A 12,930-nucleotide genomic window follows, 5' to 3' on the forward strand; every position below is an offset into this window, starting at 1 on the left:
GGCTTATTTGGGCGGGAGTATTCCCCCTCCCGCCTCTGTGCGGGATTGCTCCCGGCTTGGCTCATTCCTTCAGGTGACACTGAACGATTGAGAGCTAAGTGCCTTGTGCGAGTAGCCATGCTGCGCGGGTGGCCTTCCCTAATGGCTTGTATCCGAGGCTGCGGGGACAGGCGGAGTCCTTCACCATTGGGAGGCATTTCCTGCGGGACCAGCTTGCGTACTGCGCGTAAGGACGTCACGTCTCTGAGCATGGTTGGCCCTGCGGATCCAGTTGGTCTCTGCGCAGACGTCCCTGTTTAAGGTGAGTCTTGCGGGTCCAACTGGGCTCTGCTGGGACCTACCTCTTCACTAATGAAACAATCTGAATTAGTAACCAAATTAATTAATTTCAAAAAAACATGCAGTTTTCACTTTTCAACATACTAATTAACCGATTAACAGGTGCAGCTTACCGATTACAAGTTCTAATTGACGATTTGACGACGTTTGGTGGGAGCGGCGTGGGACTGAATAAGGGAATGGGAATTAGGGTTATAATATGTATCAATTTATTAACCCATTTATTCTTTCATCAAAATAACAAGACGTGAATACGCAAACACATCATAACGAATATCACTTTGGCACTATCAAAAGAACTTGGTTGGTATTGGTTCGGCTCATTACGGCATTGATGTGGTGCCGACACTCGGTATATGGTTACAGTACAAAAAAAAATATTCTATTGCAAAAAAAACTCCGTTTTCATCGGAACTTACACAACTTGTTGCGAATACAACTTCGTTTTAACGACATGACATATAAAAATATGAGCACGTTGTAACGGCATACTAAAGTTTTTAAAATATCGTATGCTAAAGATTACCAAAGAATCAATAACTTGAATGTATAAGTAATAACAAAAAACTATATGGGAAGAAAAACACATATTAAGGTACATACTAAAACCATGAAAACTTTGGGATGCTAAAGTGAAAAGTAAACAAAGTTTAGCAAAAAGAAATGTCATGGATCAAAACTAAAATAATTTAAAAACTTGGAGAGACTAAATTAAAACAATCTAAAATCCAAGGACTAAAGGTGCAAAATTATACTATATATTAAAGGAAACACTGTAGCAGTATGTTTCCTTTAATATATAGTATAATTTCTAATATAATATATACTTTTGATTTAAAAAAACACAAAAAAACAAACTTGCCGGTCTGACCGTCGGGTCACCGGTTCCGGCCCAACCGCCGCCCGTGAAAACCGGCCGGCCCATTAGAAAACGGATATTATAGCATGATCCGGACCGGTATTAGTGTCGGGTCCCGGTCCAACCGGCCAGGTTTAAAAACACTGGTTTCACTCAAGTTTCGAACATTAACATAAATATATGTTCATCTCTATATATTGTAATGAATGTATTATTGTTGTTATGAAAAAACTCTAAAATAACTAGAATTTATATATATATATATATATATATATATATATATATATATATGGTGGAGTTATAATAAGAAGTGAAGTGTGTCTAAAAAGTGTAAGAAGTAATTTGGTGCGTTAGATTTGGTAATCTGATGGTCTAGATGGAAAGTGTGTTTTATTTTAATACTTGTTTTATAACACTCTGGAGGCATAATTGTCTCAGTGTGTTATATTATATATGAAAACACTATCAATTTATAATTATCATTTTCTAATCCAACTTTAAAACACACCATAACAGTGTGTTTTAAATCGAAATAACCAAAATTTAAAAAAAAAAAAACCACCAGATTTTAATCAAAATTTAAAGCACAACACCAAGAACGCCAAGAACATCAAGAAACAAAAACACACTTTTATTAACAAAAAACACACCAATATTAAACCCACACGAACCTATACATTCAGATTACAAAGAACAGCCTTACAAGGCATCAAACCACTTTTCCCCCAAACACCCATTAAATGCGCACACACATTAAGGTTCGTTACATATCTCCTCATTCCAACTTAAACATCATTACATCATAACCAACATTAAGGTTCGTTACATATCTTCTCATTCCAACTCCTAACATGAAATTTCCATGGAAGTTTTATGGGTGTTGAACTTCATTTAAACTTATGTAAAAGCAACCAAAATACTAAATTACTCTTACTTTAAAAATAATAATAATAATATGACAATAAAGAAATAAACCCTAATAGTAGGTTCTACGCCATCCCTTTATCGTCGTTCCCTTTATCTTCATCATTCTGTATTCAATTTTTTTGGGGTCTGCTAGGAGAAAATGGTGGAGCTTGAATCGGTGGGGAATTGGCTTGCATTTGCCGACCGTTACCATCATTTTTAGTCTCCCAAAAATGCTCTCCATTCTCAGCAAGAATATCTTCGGCATGTCAGAAAAAGATACCGCCGGAAAACCGTCTCGCCGCCTAGATCCAGGAACACCGCTAACTCCCCACCAACCTTTGCAACACAAAACTCATATCGCCGCAGCATCCACACTCACACACGATAACAGCCGCAATCATCAACCATGCATCCAGTGGCGGACCCAGGATTTTTCGACAATGGGGTCCCATTATTTTCGGCGTTCAAATTTTTTTGGCCGGTCGCTGTTTGGGTTGTGTCGGGGCGGGGCGGGGCGGGTCGAGAAACATAATAGAAAATAATATCATTATAATATAAACACAAAATACGATGTTATTCGAAACAATAAGAGAAAACATTACAAATTCTGTTTGTGTGAAGTTTCTTAATAACATCTGGGCTATATTATTCAAAACAGTAGAATTAACTTATGTTTTTCTTTCATAAAACAACTCAATTCAACAAGAGTCTAGTGGTCAAAGCCAGTTTCGACGCAAACAAAATTAAAACTTAGCAAGAAGAATCGTTTTGACCCGAGCCAAATTAAAACATTCTTATAATGAGCCGTTTTGCACGATCTAAACCATGTTACTCTCCTCAAACCATAATCCATAGCACGGCTCTTCTCTAAATCTATATATGTATGTATGTATATGTGTGTGTGTGTGTATATATATATATATCTTCAAACCCTTTTCCCATTCTTTTCAATAATTCTTGCATAATTAACCTTAAAATTCAAGTTTTTAACATAACAAGTCACAATCTAACAATAATATACAACATAGAATTACCAATCTAAGTATGTGATTGCATAAAATCAATCAATTGGACATTTTTATTTTATTGAGTAGTTTTTAGCCCTAAAATTACCTAAGAGTTGAGGCAAAATCAGAAGGAGTGCCGAGAGGGTGGCTGGTAGCAGAGAAGCGCGGCAGCGAGCAGGGGTTGGGCAGGTGGCGGTCCTAAGGACTAAGGAGGATTGAGCAGTGTTGAGGAGGGGTTGAGACTTGAGAAGCAGCTTTTGTTTCTGGTCTGATGTTACAAACTAAAAAAACCTAATTACTATATTGACCATATATATTGCCAATTTGACTAAAAAATAGCAAAAACATAGAGTAAAATCAGTTTACAAGAGTCTCGAACCTGGGACCTTTCACTCCAAAAATAGGTTTCATTCCAACCAAAGTGGATATGCAATATGTTTATGGGGTCCAAGTGTTAATTTATATGGGTCCTTCAAAAATTTTCTATATCGCTTCTAAATAAATTTTAAAAAACATTGGTGTCCCGGGACCCCGACGGCTATTATGTAGGTCCGCCCCTGCATGCATCACCGCCTATCACAAAACCCAAATCCGTATCCGTCGATGCTACCACCACAAACAACCTTCACTCCTCCACACATCTAGGATATAAATTGTATTATGACAGCGGTTTGGAAAAACAGATTGTTACGGCATGGCAGCGATGATAGGTGGTGATGGTGGTGGTAATTAATATGCTTGAACGGGGTATTGAGAAAGAGAGAGAGAGAGAAACAAACTGATTATAATAAGTTATAAATTATATATATATTTTAGATAATTAAAAGGAAATGGTTGTTTACAATTTTGTCCTTATATAAATATTTAGATCTGATGGTCAAAAACACTTCTTACACTTCTTAAGAAAAATCTACTTCTTATTATAACCTTGCTATATATATATATATATATATATATATATATATATATATATATATCTAACAAACATAGTAACTAACTGAATATGAAATTTGTTTTTACATTTCATGTGAAAGGTCTTGCATCCTAATAAACTGAAGTACGTCCAAAGCGTATTTAAGAACCAGACCCAAATCAAAACCTTTTTAAGATGACATGTTTTTAACCAGAATAATATTGTTACGTTTTGAGAATGACCCATTTTAACCAGAACCAAATAAATATCTTCCAAAATTGACCTGTTATGACCCAAACCAAATCGACGCGATTTTAAAAAGACTCGTTGAAACCCGAACGAAATCAATACCTTTTTATATTGACTCATTGACCATAACTAAATAGCTAATACCTTTTTAAAATGACACATTTTGACCCGAGTCAAAATAAATCGAAACATTTATAAAATGACCCATTTTCATAAATGAAAATTGAAATAACACACTTGAAAAATAAAAAGAAAAATAAAGGGTAACACATACAGTGTCTTTATATTTTGAAATCTTATCTATCAAATGTGAATTCATTATTACTGGTTATAAGATAAAAAAAATATATAAAGGTTCAATGACTTTAACTTACTTGAAAGTTGAAACTCATGTGAACCCTTAATATTCTTTCATTTTTCAATAGACCCTAAAACCAAACACCAAACAAACTAAATAAAAATTGAATCAAAACTAAATTGAAAAAAACTAAACCAAAACCGAAAACCTAAATAAAACCAATATAAAAAAACAAAACAAAAATCGCCATGAAATTGAAAAACTAAAACCGATCCAAAAACAAAAGCTGTGAAAACCAAACTGAATAAAGTTAAACCCACCTAAAACGAAACTAAAAAAAGATATCGAACCGAAACAAAACTGAAACGAAACAAATTTATAAAAACTAAAACCGAACAAAAACCAAAACCCAAAATGAAACTAAAATAAAAAATTACTACAAAGAAACTTTGAAAAGAAAAACCCAAATTCATAAACACATGTATTAATTGTATAGTAGATTAGAGTGTGGTTAATGTAATTTAATATAATTTTGAATTATTTTATTATAAAGAAATTATGAGAATGTATATTATTTATGGAAAGGGTTATTGTTTTAATAGTATAGTAGATAGATGACCCATTTTCATAAATGAAAATTGAAATAACACACTTGAAGAATAAGAAGGAAAATAAAGGGTAATACATACAATGTTCTTATATTTTGAAATCCTATCTATCAAATACGAATTCATTATTACTGGTTATTAAGATAAAAATATATATACATAAAGGTTCAATGACTTTAACTCACTTGAAAGTTGAACCTCATTTGAACCCTTCGTATTCTTTCATTTTTCAATAGACACTAAAACCAAACACCAAACAAACTAAATACAAATTGAATCAAAACTAAATTGAAAAAAACTAAACCAAAACCGAAAACCTAAATAAAACCAAATATAAAAAAAAACAAAACAAAAATCGACATGAAATTGAAAAACTAAAACCGATAAATCTAAAACCGATCCAAAAACAAAAGCTGTGAAAACCAAAACGAAAAACTGAATAAAGTTATACCCACCTAAAACGAGAGTAAAAAAATTGAACCGAAACAAAAATGAAACGAAACAAATATTTAAAAACTAAAACCGAACAAAAACCAAAAATCGAAAGGAAACTAAAATAAAAAAATTACTACCAAGAAACTTTGAAAAGAAAAACCCAAATTCATAAAGTAACACATGTATTAATTGTATAGTAGATTAGAATGTGTTTAATGTAATTAAGTTGAATGTAATTTAATATAATTTTGAATTATTTTATTATAAAGAAATTATAAAAATATATATTATTTATGGAAAGAGCTATTGTTTTAATAATATAGTAGATTGCGTTACCTAATTACTGAAATTAAGCTTGATACACCCCTTATGATGAAAGTGTATTAGGTGCATATCCTTAGTCTAATGCTAACAATATTATTTTGTTTATTTTTTTTTTTGAAAATTGAACTTCATTAAAACACTGCGAGTTATCTCCAAGCCGGAGATAACCACAACAGACCAACTTACTTCACATCAATCGAAAAGTTACACCATTTTCTCCATTCTACGCCACCTTCTTTGTGCCTAATCCTATACCAAAGATAACTTAACGCCTTCACATCAGACACAATTTGAACCACACTGGCTTCATAATTTCTAAAGATCTTCTCGTTTCTAGCTTTCCAAATTCGCCAACATGTCAATACGAACACTCCATATACAATCTCTTTCTTGATGCTCGAACCAGCCACCTGATTTCATACGCATTGCACATCAGAAAATGCGAACATATATGTAGGAGGAAGTTTACACCACGAAGCAATACAACCCCAAACACCATTCGCCAATCTACACGCCGTGAAAACATGGTTCGTAGTTTCATTCGCTTCACCACAAAACACACAATACCCATCCCCTACCGATATGTTTCTCCTTCTGAGCGCACTCATAGTAGGGATCCTATCCATATTCACCCTCCACATGAAGAGGTTACATTTACTCGGGAGCCACTTACACCACTCAAAGTCACAAGTATTAGCCTCCTAAGTATCCCCTTGCAACCATATTCTAGTTCCTTTGACCGAATAGTCACCGCTAGAATTATCATTCCAAACCCACTCATCCTTCCTATGAGAAATTTTAACTCTTGAAATCAACCTATAACACTCCACAAGTTCCATGGCTTCAACCTCTGTTGTAGGATATGACCTTCAATCCCACATAACTAATCGAACCTCATTTAGCATTCCAAGCCTATCAGAAACTGTGCACCATTTGTCTTTTTCAAGCCGGAATAAATTTGGAAAAGATACTTTTAAAGGTTCACTTGTAACCCATGGGTCAATCCAAAATTTAATCCTCTTCCCGTCACCAACAACACCCCGAATTTTATTGTCACACCCCGACCATGACGGAAACATCGGGGCGCAACCGATTGTTCATCGCACACGACACTATTAAGTGACAATATTTAATCAACTCATTTAAATTCATAAAAACACAAAGAGTCACATAACTTGTTCATACAATAACCGAATTCAAATCATAGTAAATAATATATTGTTCGTTTTGCTAATATCCTAATAGTCTCGATAACATTTTTTCTTCAAGTCCTCGAGTCAACCTAAAGTCAAACCTGTAACATTGCATAAATAGAATTTGTCAACACAAAGGTTGGTGAGCAATTTCATAGTTTTTGAACAATAGATATATAATATGAAATTCCACAACTTGTATACAAAACAATAAATAATAGCAACAATTTAGATAAATGAAATCGTTAATAAGAATACATTAACGACACATTTCTATAAGGGGATGCCAAATATACTCGAATTTTGTATGAAATCGTTAATAAGAATACATTAACGACACCTTTCTATAAGGGGATGCCAAATATACTCGGATTTTGTATGAAATCGTTAATAAGAATACATTAACGACACCTTTCTATAAAGGGATGCCAGATATACTCGGATTTATGAATCAACCATCCAAAAGCGGTAAACACATTAGCACTCAAGCATATAAGCATATAATCACCAAATCGAGCATTTATTTAAGTAAAGTATACAATAAAGTTTGTGTTTTAAGACTCAAGTATAAATTATTTGGATTTGAATAAGTTTGCAATATCACCCCCAAAATATAAAAGAGTGAAAACGGGGGATGAAAGTACTCGCATTCAAGTAATAAACTTGAAAGATTTGATGATTTGGAGATTAACCGGAATGATGAGTTTAACGAACGAAGCCTAAAGGAGAAGAAGTCTTGTATTAGAAAAGTTGTCTTGGAAGTCTTTAAACGAAAATAAATGATAAGATATGTAAACAATTTAAAGTTTTAAGGTTTAAAATGTAAATATTTAAGAAATTATAATAATAGTCCTTTAAAAATGTAAGTTTGCTTGAAACCGGGTTAAAGTATCTAGCCCTTAATTTTACTCAACATATGTTAAGTAATAAGGTGGGTAAAAATGCAAGAAAGCAAGTCCCTTTATAATATAGATACTAAAACGGGTTTTAACGAGTGTTCGGGTGGTCGGTTCGGGTCTTGGTGACTTGACCAAACCTAAAGTCAACTTTCCCAAAATAATAAATGTAAGAGATAACTCAATAAATCTTAAAGAGACTTAACCAAGTATGTAGTTCTATTGTTTTAGAACTAACAACGTTCGTTAAGCGAGTGTTCGGTTTAGTCGGTCCAAACTTTGTTATAGGATCAAGTTGGATTCAACATTCCGAGTACTTTGGGAAAATAATTAAAATCAGTTTATAAAGTACTTTTAAAGAAATACATAAGCTTTAATGGTTAAAAATACACTTGTGTGTCTTAAGCGAGTAGACTTGGTTTAGTTCGGTTTGGTTCGGTTTTTATCTTGGAATAAGGCCAAGAATGGTTACCACATGTCCAAACATCATAGAACTTGTAAAATAATTTATAAATAATAATACCAAAGTCTTACATACAAAAAGTCAACAACAAAGTCTTTAAATGAAAGTTCGGTTTCCGGTTCAGATCTTGTTTCGGGATAAGACCGAGGTTAGATTCTACAAACCCATAACCATGGAACTAATTAAAATGATTTTAGAAACTCAAATCTTACATAAAACATGTTTATACAACTATTTAAACAAAATAGTAAACAAGAGTTCTGCTTCCGGTTTGGAGCTATTTGCGGAATAACCGAGGCTAGTCTCTACAAACCCATAACCATGGAACTCAAAATGTAAAATAGAACTAAGATGAGCATAAGTTAAACAAGTATAACAAGTTTGATAGTTAGATGCGGAAAATATATATAATCAAGGACTACTACGAGTCCTCCATGTAGCTTTGTCTTATGGGCCGGACACTTAACCGACCGAGACCGGAGAAATGCCCACCGAAGGTACAAAGGGTGCTATTATATATATGTTGTATAACAATCTTCAAGTATAAATAAGTGTTAACAAGGTGATTATAATGTAAGACTATGGTCAATTTGACTTTGGAAAGTCAAACTGCCAAAAAAATATGAAGAACACCTTTGAATGCTTGAGAATTGGAAGAGAAAGAAATGAATGAGCAAGGATTAATGAAGGGGATAGGGGTGTATATATATGGTGGGTTGAAAGGGTCAAGCATGGGGTGTGATATAAAGGTTTGCATGCAAGAGAGGTCAAGACAAGTCACAAAACAACAAAAAAAACAAAAATGGGGCTGCTGATGATCTGCTGCTGGTCAGCACGTTGGTTTGCGTCCGGAAGTTCGTTTTTGATGTATCTTCAGCGTTTTAAGTCCGTTTTCGAATCCTTAAAGGGGTTTTTCAAATTAGACAAGCGGGAATGTTTTAGTAACATAAAATCCAATATTTTATATATTTGAAATGTTCGGGATATAAATCGGGTCGGTTTACAACATAAAAACAAATACAAAATAAATACCATTTGACCCGAAATCGAGGGATGTCAGCATCAACTGTTTGATTGATAACCCTACACTTGATCAATCACCCGAGATTTCAACACAAGAAGACGAAGACATGGCGAGTTGTCTAATTATGTTAGCTCAAAGCGAAGAAAAAACCGACCAAATTCGTTCCCAAATCGAAAAATTAACACCCACTGACGACGATGAAAACTCCGGTAATTATTATGCTTACGAGTGTAAATCGTGTAACTGTTTGTTTCCTTCGTTTCAAGCGTTGGGCGGACACAAAGCGAGTCATAAGAAGGCGAAACTTAACGTGTGCAAAAAGAAACCTAGTTCTTTAAATATTCAACCTTTAGAAGAAGATATAACTATTACTACTACTAGTACTAATAATAGAGGAAAAATTCATGAATGTTCGATATGCGGATTGGAGTTTTTGTCCGGACAAGCGCTAGGGGGACACATGAGGAAACACATGCTAATTATGCCACCTGTAAATTGAACTGTATCCGTAACAGAAAAGTCTGTGGGAGGTAGCACGAGCACGCTATCGTTAGATCTTAACTTTCCTCCACCGGAGGCGATAAACAACATCGTTGAATCGAAGTTTCAGTTTAGTGTTCCGGCTTTAGTGGATTGCTATTACTGAGATTAATGTGAAATATTACATCTTCAATTGTTATTATTATTTTTATTATTCATTAACAATTAATTAATCAAATTTCGAAACGGATTCGCATTATTATTTACCATGACTTGAATTTGATAATGTGGGGCTAGCTCAGTTTTTAGAGGTTCTTGACGTGACTCATGAGGTCATGGGTCTTATAACCCGAACAATGGTGTATATAAGAGTTACGAAAAAATACCATGACTTTGGTTTTCAAAAGTTACATCAAATCTTCAACTGGAGTTACATGTGATTGCAAGTCTGTAACATAACTGTAAGGTGTATTGTTTAATGCTACACATGACTTCTTATGTTTGTATGATCATGTATATCTCATTCTTATTCTTCATTTATTATTTTACAATATACAAGCTTTAATATACACATTATATCTCGAAGTTATTTTTTTTGTTTGTTAAACGATAGTTACTAAAATATATGAAGTGACTGCGGTTTTCGTCTATGTGGTTTGTTTAAATCTGCGGTTTTAGTCAAATAGTTTAAAATTTGCGATTTTCGTCCCTCCGGTTTCATTTCACTTGCAATTAAACCTGAATTCACTAAACCCGAAAATTTTGGTCGTTAAACCCATTAGCGTGTCCTTCACGCGAGGGGCAGTTTTGCCTTTTTTTTACTCAAAATACACCCCAGCCCCTCACGTGAGCGGGCTTGCGAATTAGGAATGTGGTTTTTGGGGAGAAAAATGACAAAACTGCCCCTCACGTGAAGGACACGTTGATGGGCTTAACGACTAGACTTAATGAGATTAGTGAATTTGGGTTTAATTGCAAGTGAAATGAAACATGGACGGAAAACACAAATTTGAAACCATTGGACTGAAACCGTAGATTTGGACAAACTACATAGACGAAAACCGCAATTTACTCAAATATATGCTAATAAAAATCAAATTTGATCAAAATCATATAAAAATAAAATAAAATAAAATAAAATAATGCGTTACTTCCATTTAAATTCAAGTAATGTGAAGTGTGAAGTGTAGTGAGTGAAATACTTTGAGTAAGTTAATCATTTGACATGATGCACATTTCATGATAGGTTGCCTTCTATTCATGAAAAGTGAGTGATACTACATGAGCATCTTCTTTTTCTTCATTTTCTATGTTATAAATATAAAATGAAAAAGTACCTATATATGCTAGTCCAACTGGTTATCCTGAGTTCAAATATTGTCTTTAACAATCTTTTCAAGAACGAATTGATATAAATCACCAAAACATAAACACAAAATAATTAATATTGAATAATTCTTAATATTATATCAAGGAAATATAACTCAAAAACCATATTACACATAACTTGTGTTTCTCTAGATGAACCCTAACTCGTTGCATCTTGTGTGTATCTTTAATGTCTAACCATAACCCGGCTTATATAGACTAGTTTCACTTGTTAGCCAAGACATTACCAAATATAATGAAACCCTAATTGCAACCCATAAACCCATTACATATTAATGAATCCCACTGGCCTAATAGGTCCAACTTGATCATCTATACGTGACGGGCCTATTAAGTTAAAAATTACGTCCAACATCTTTTGCCAAATTTGAAAAAAAGAAAAAAGAAAAGAAAAGGCAACCATGTCCACAATTTTATCCTCATTTTATGTTTTTTGAAAAGAGCATGCTTTACATCAAGCACATATAAAATAGAAAAGAAAGCATTCCATTTTTGTTTTCGGTCATCTTTTCCATGCTTTACATAACACACATCATATGTATCATATACATAAAACAAACAAATAAACCAGAAAAAGAAGAAAAAAACAATGACTTGACATAGAAACCGGGTTGATCAAAACCGAAAGCCGTGGCTTACTTTTATTCTGTTTGAGGGTTTTCCACACTAAACAACGCTGTCAAGTGGCAGTCGGCGGTATGGTTTCCCGGGGGAACGCTCAAACCAAACTCTGAAGTTAGTGTGAGCCCGACTAAGACAACATAGTCTGGTCGAAGTGGGACAACGAGACTCTTTTAATTGGGGAGTGCGGTGGCTTTATAACACAAGAATTTCGCTGTTTTGAAAAAAAACCTACCAACACCACAATGGAATGCCCTGGGAGACAAATCTCTATATTTGAAATGTGAAATGACACGTAGGTGACATGTAGGTGGTGCAAGTTTTTACAATTTACACAAGGGGTGAAATATGATTATTGGGTGATATGGAGATAACTAATTGGTTTAATAATTAATTAATAATTTAAAATTATTAAAAATTAAAGAAATGTTCTCTAAAGCCCCCGATAGCCTTCACACCAACGCCCTTACGCCTCTATGCGGCGGTGTTTGCTCCCTTTAGGATCCCGGTTGTGATGGTGGGTTCAACGTCTATTTCACCCTTTCCATAAAACATGCTATTAGTTCTGAAATAAACAACTTTATATATACATACACACAAGAAAAGTATAAATATATAACAAAACGGAATATACAAGGCTTTGAGAGTGGAGCAAATGAGGGGTACCATACCTTTAACGTGCACTCTCTTTATGAACCTTTTAATCTTGAAGATACAAATATCTGTCAGTCTGTCACTGTATGAGACCTAAATACTACCAGACTAAACTAACAGTCAAATTCTGTAAAACAGAACATCGTTAGCTTTACCACATGAAGTATTTATGTGATCACCCTCTAACATGAGAATAAATATCAGAATATCACTCGAATAATACGCGAGTGTTCAAATCTTTGTTTCATACATATAATTAGCAAATAGTT

The 12,930-nt window shown here is 33.9% G+C and overlaps 1 pseudogene; it reads left to right on the forward strand.

Annotated features, from left to right (window-relative positions):
- Nucleotides 1–9,295: 9,295 nt before the first annotated feature.
- On the forward strand, nt 9,296–10,163 carry LOC143579833 (zinc finger protein ZAT5-like; annotated as a pseudogene).
- Nucleotides 10,164–12,930: the final 2,767 nt, after the last annotated feature.

The sequence above is a fragment of the Bidens hawaiensis genome, unplaced genomic scaffold, assembly GCF_021521415.1.
Source record: "Bidens hawaiensis isolate Kalapana, Puna unplaced genomic scaffold, B.hawaiensis_p1.1 tig00029992_1, whole genome shotgun sequence".
Lineage (NCBI taxonomy): Eukaryota > Viridiplantae > Streptophyta > Magnoliopsida > Asterales > Asteraceae > Bidens > Bidens hawaiensis.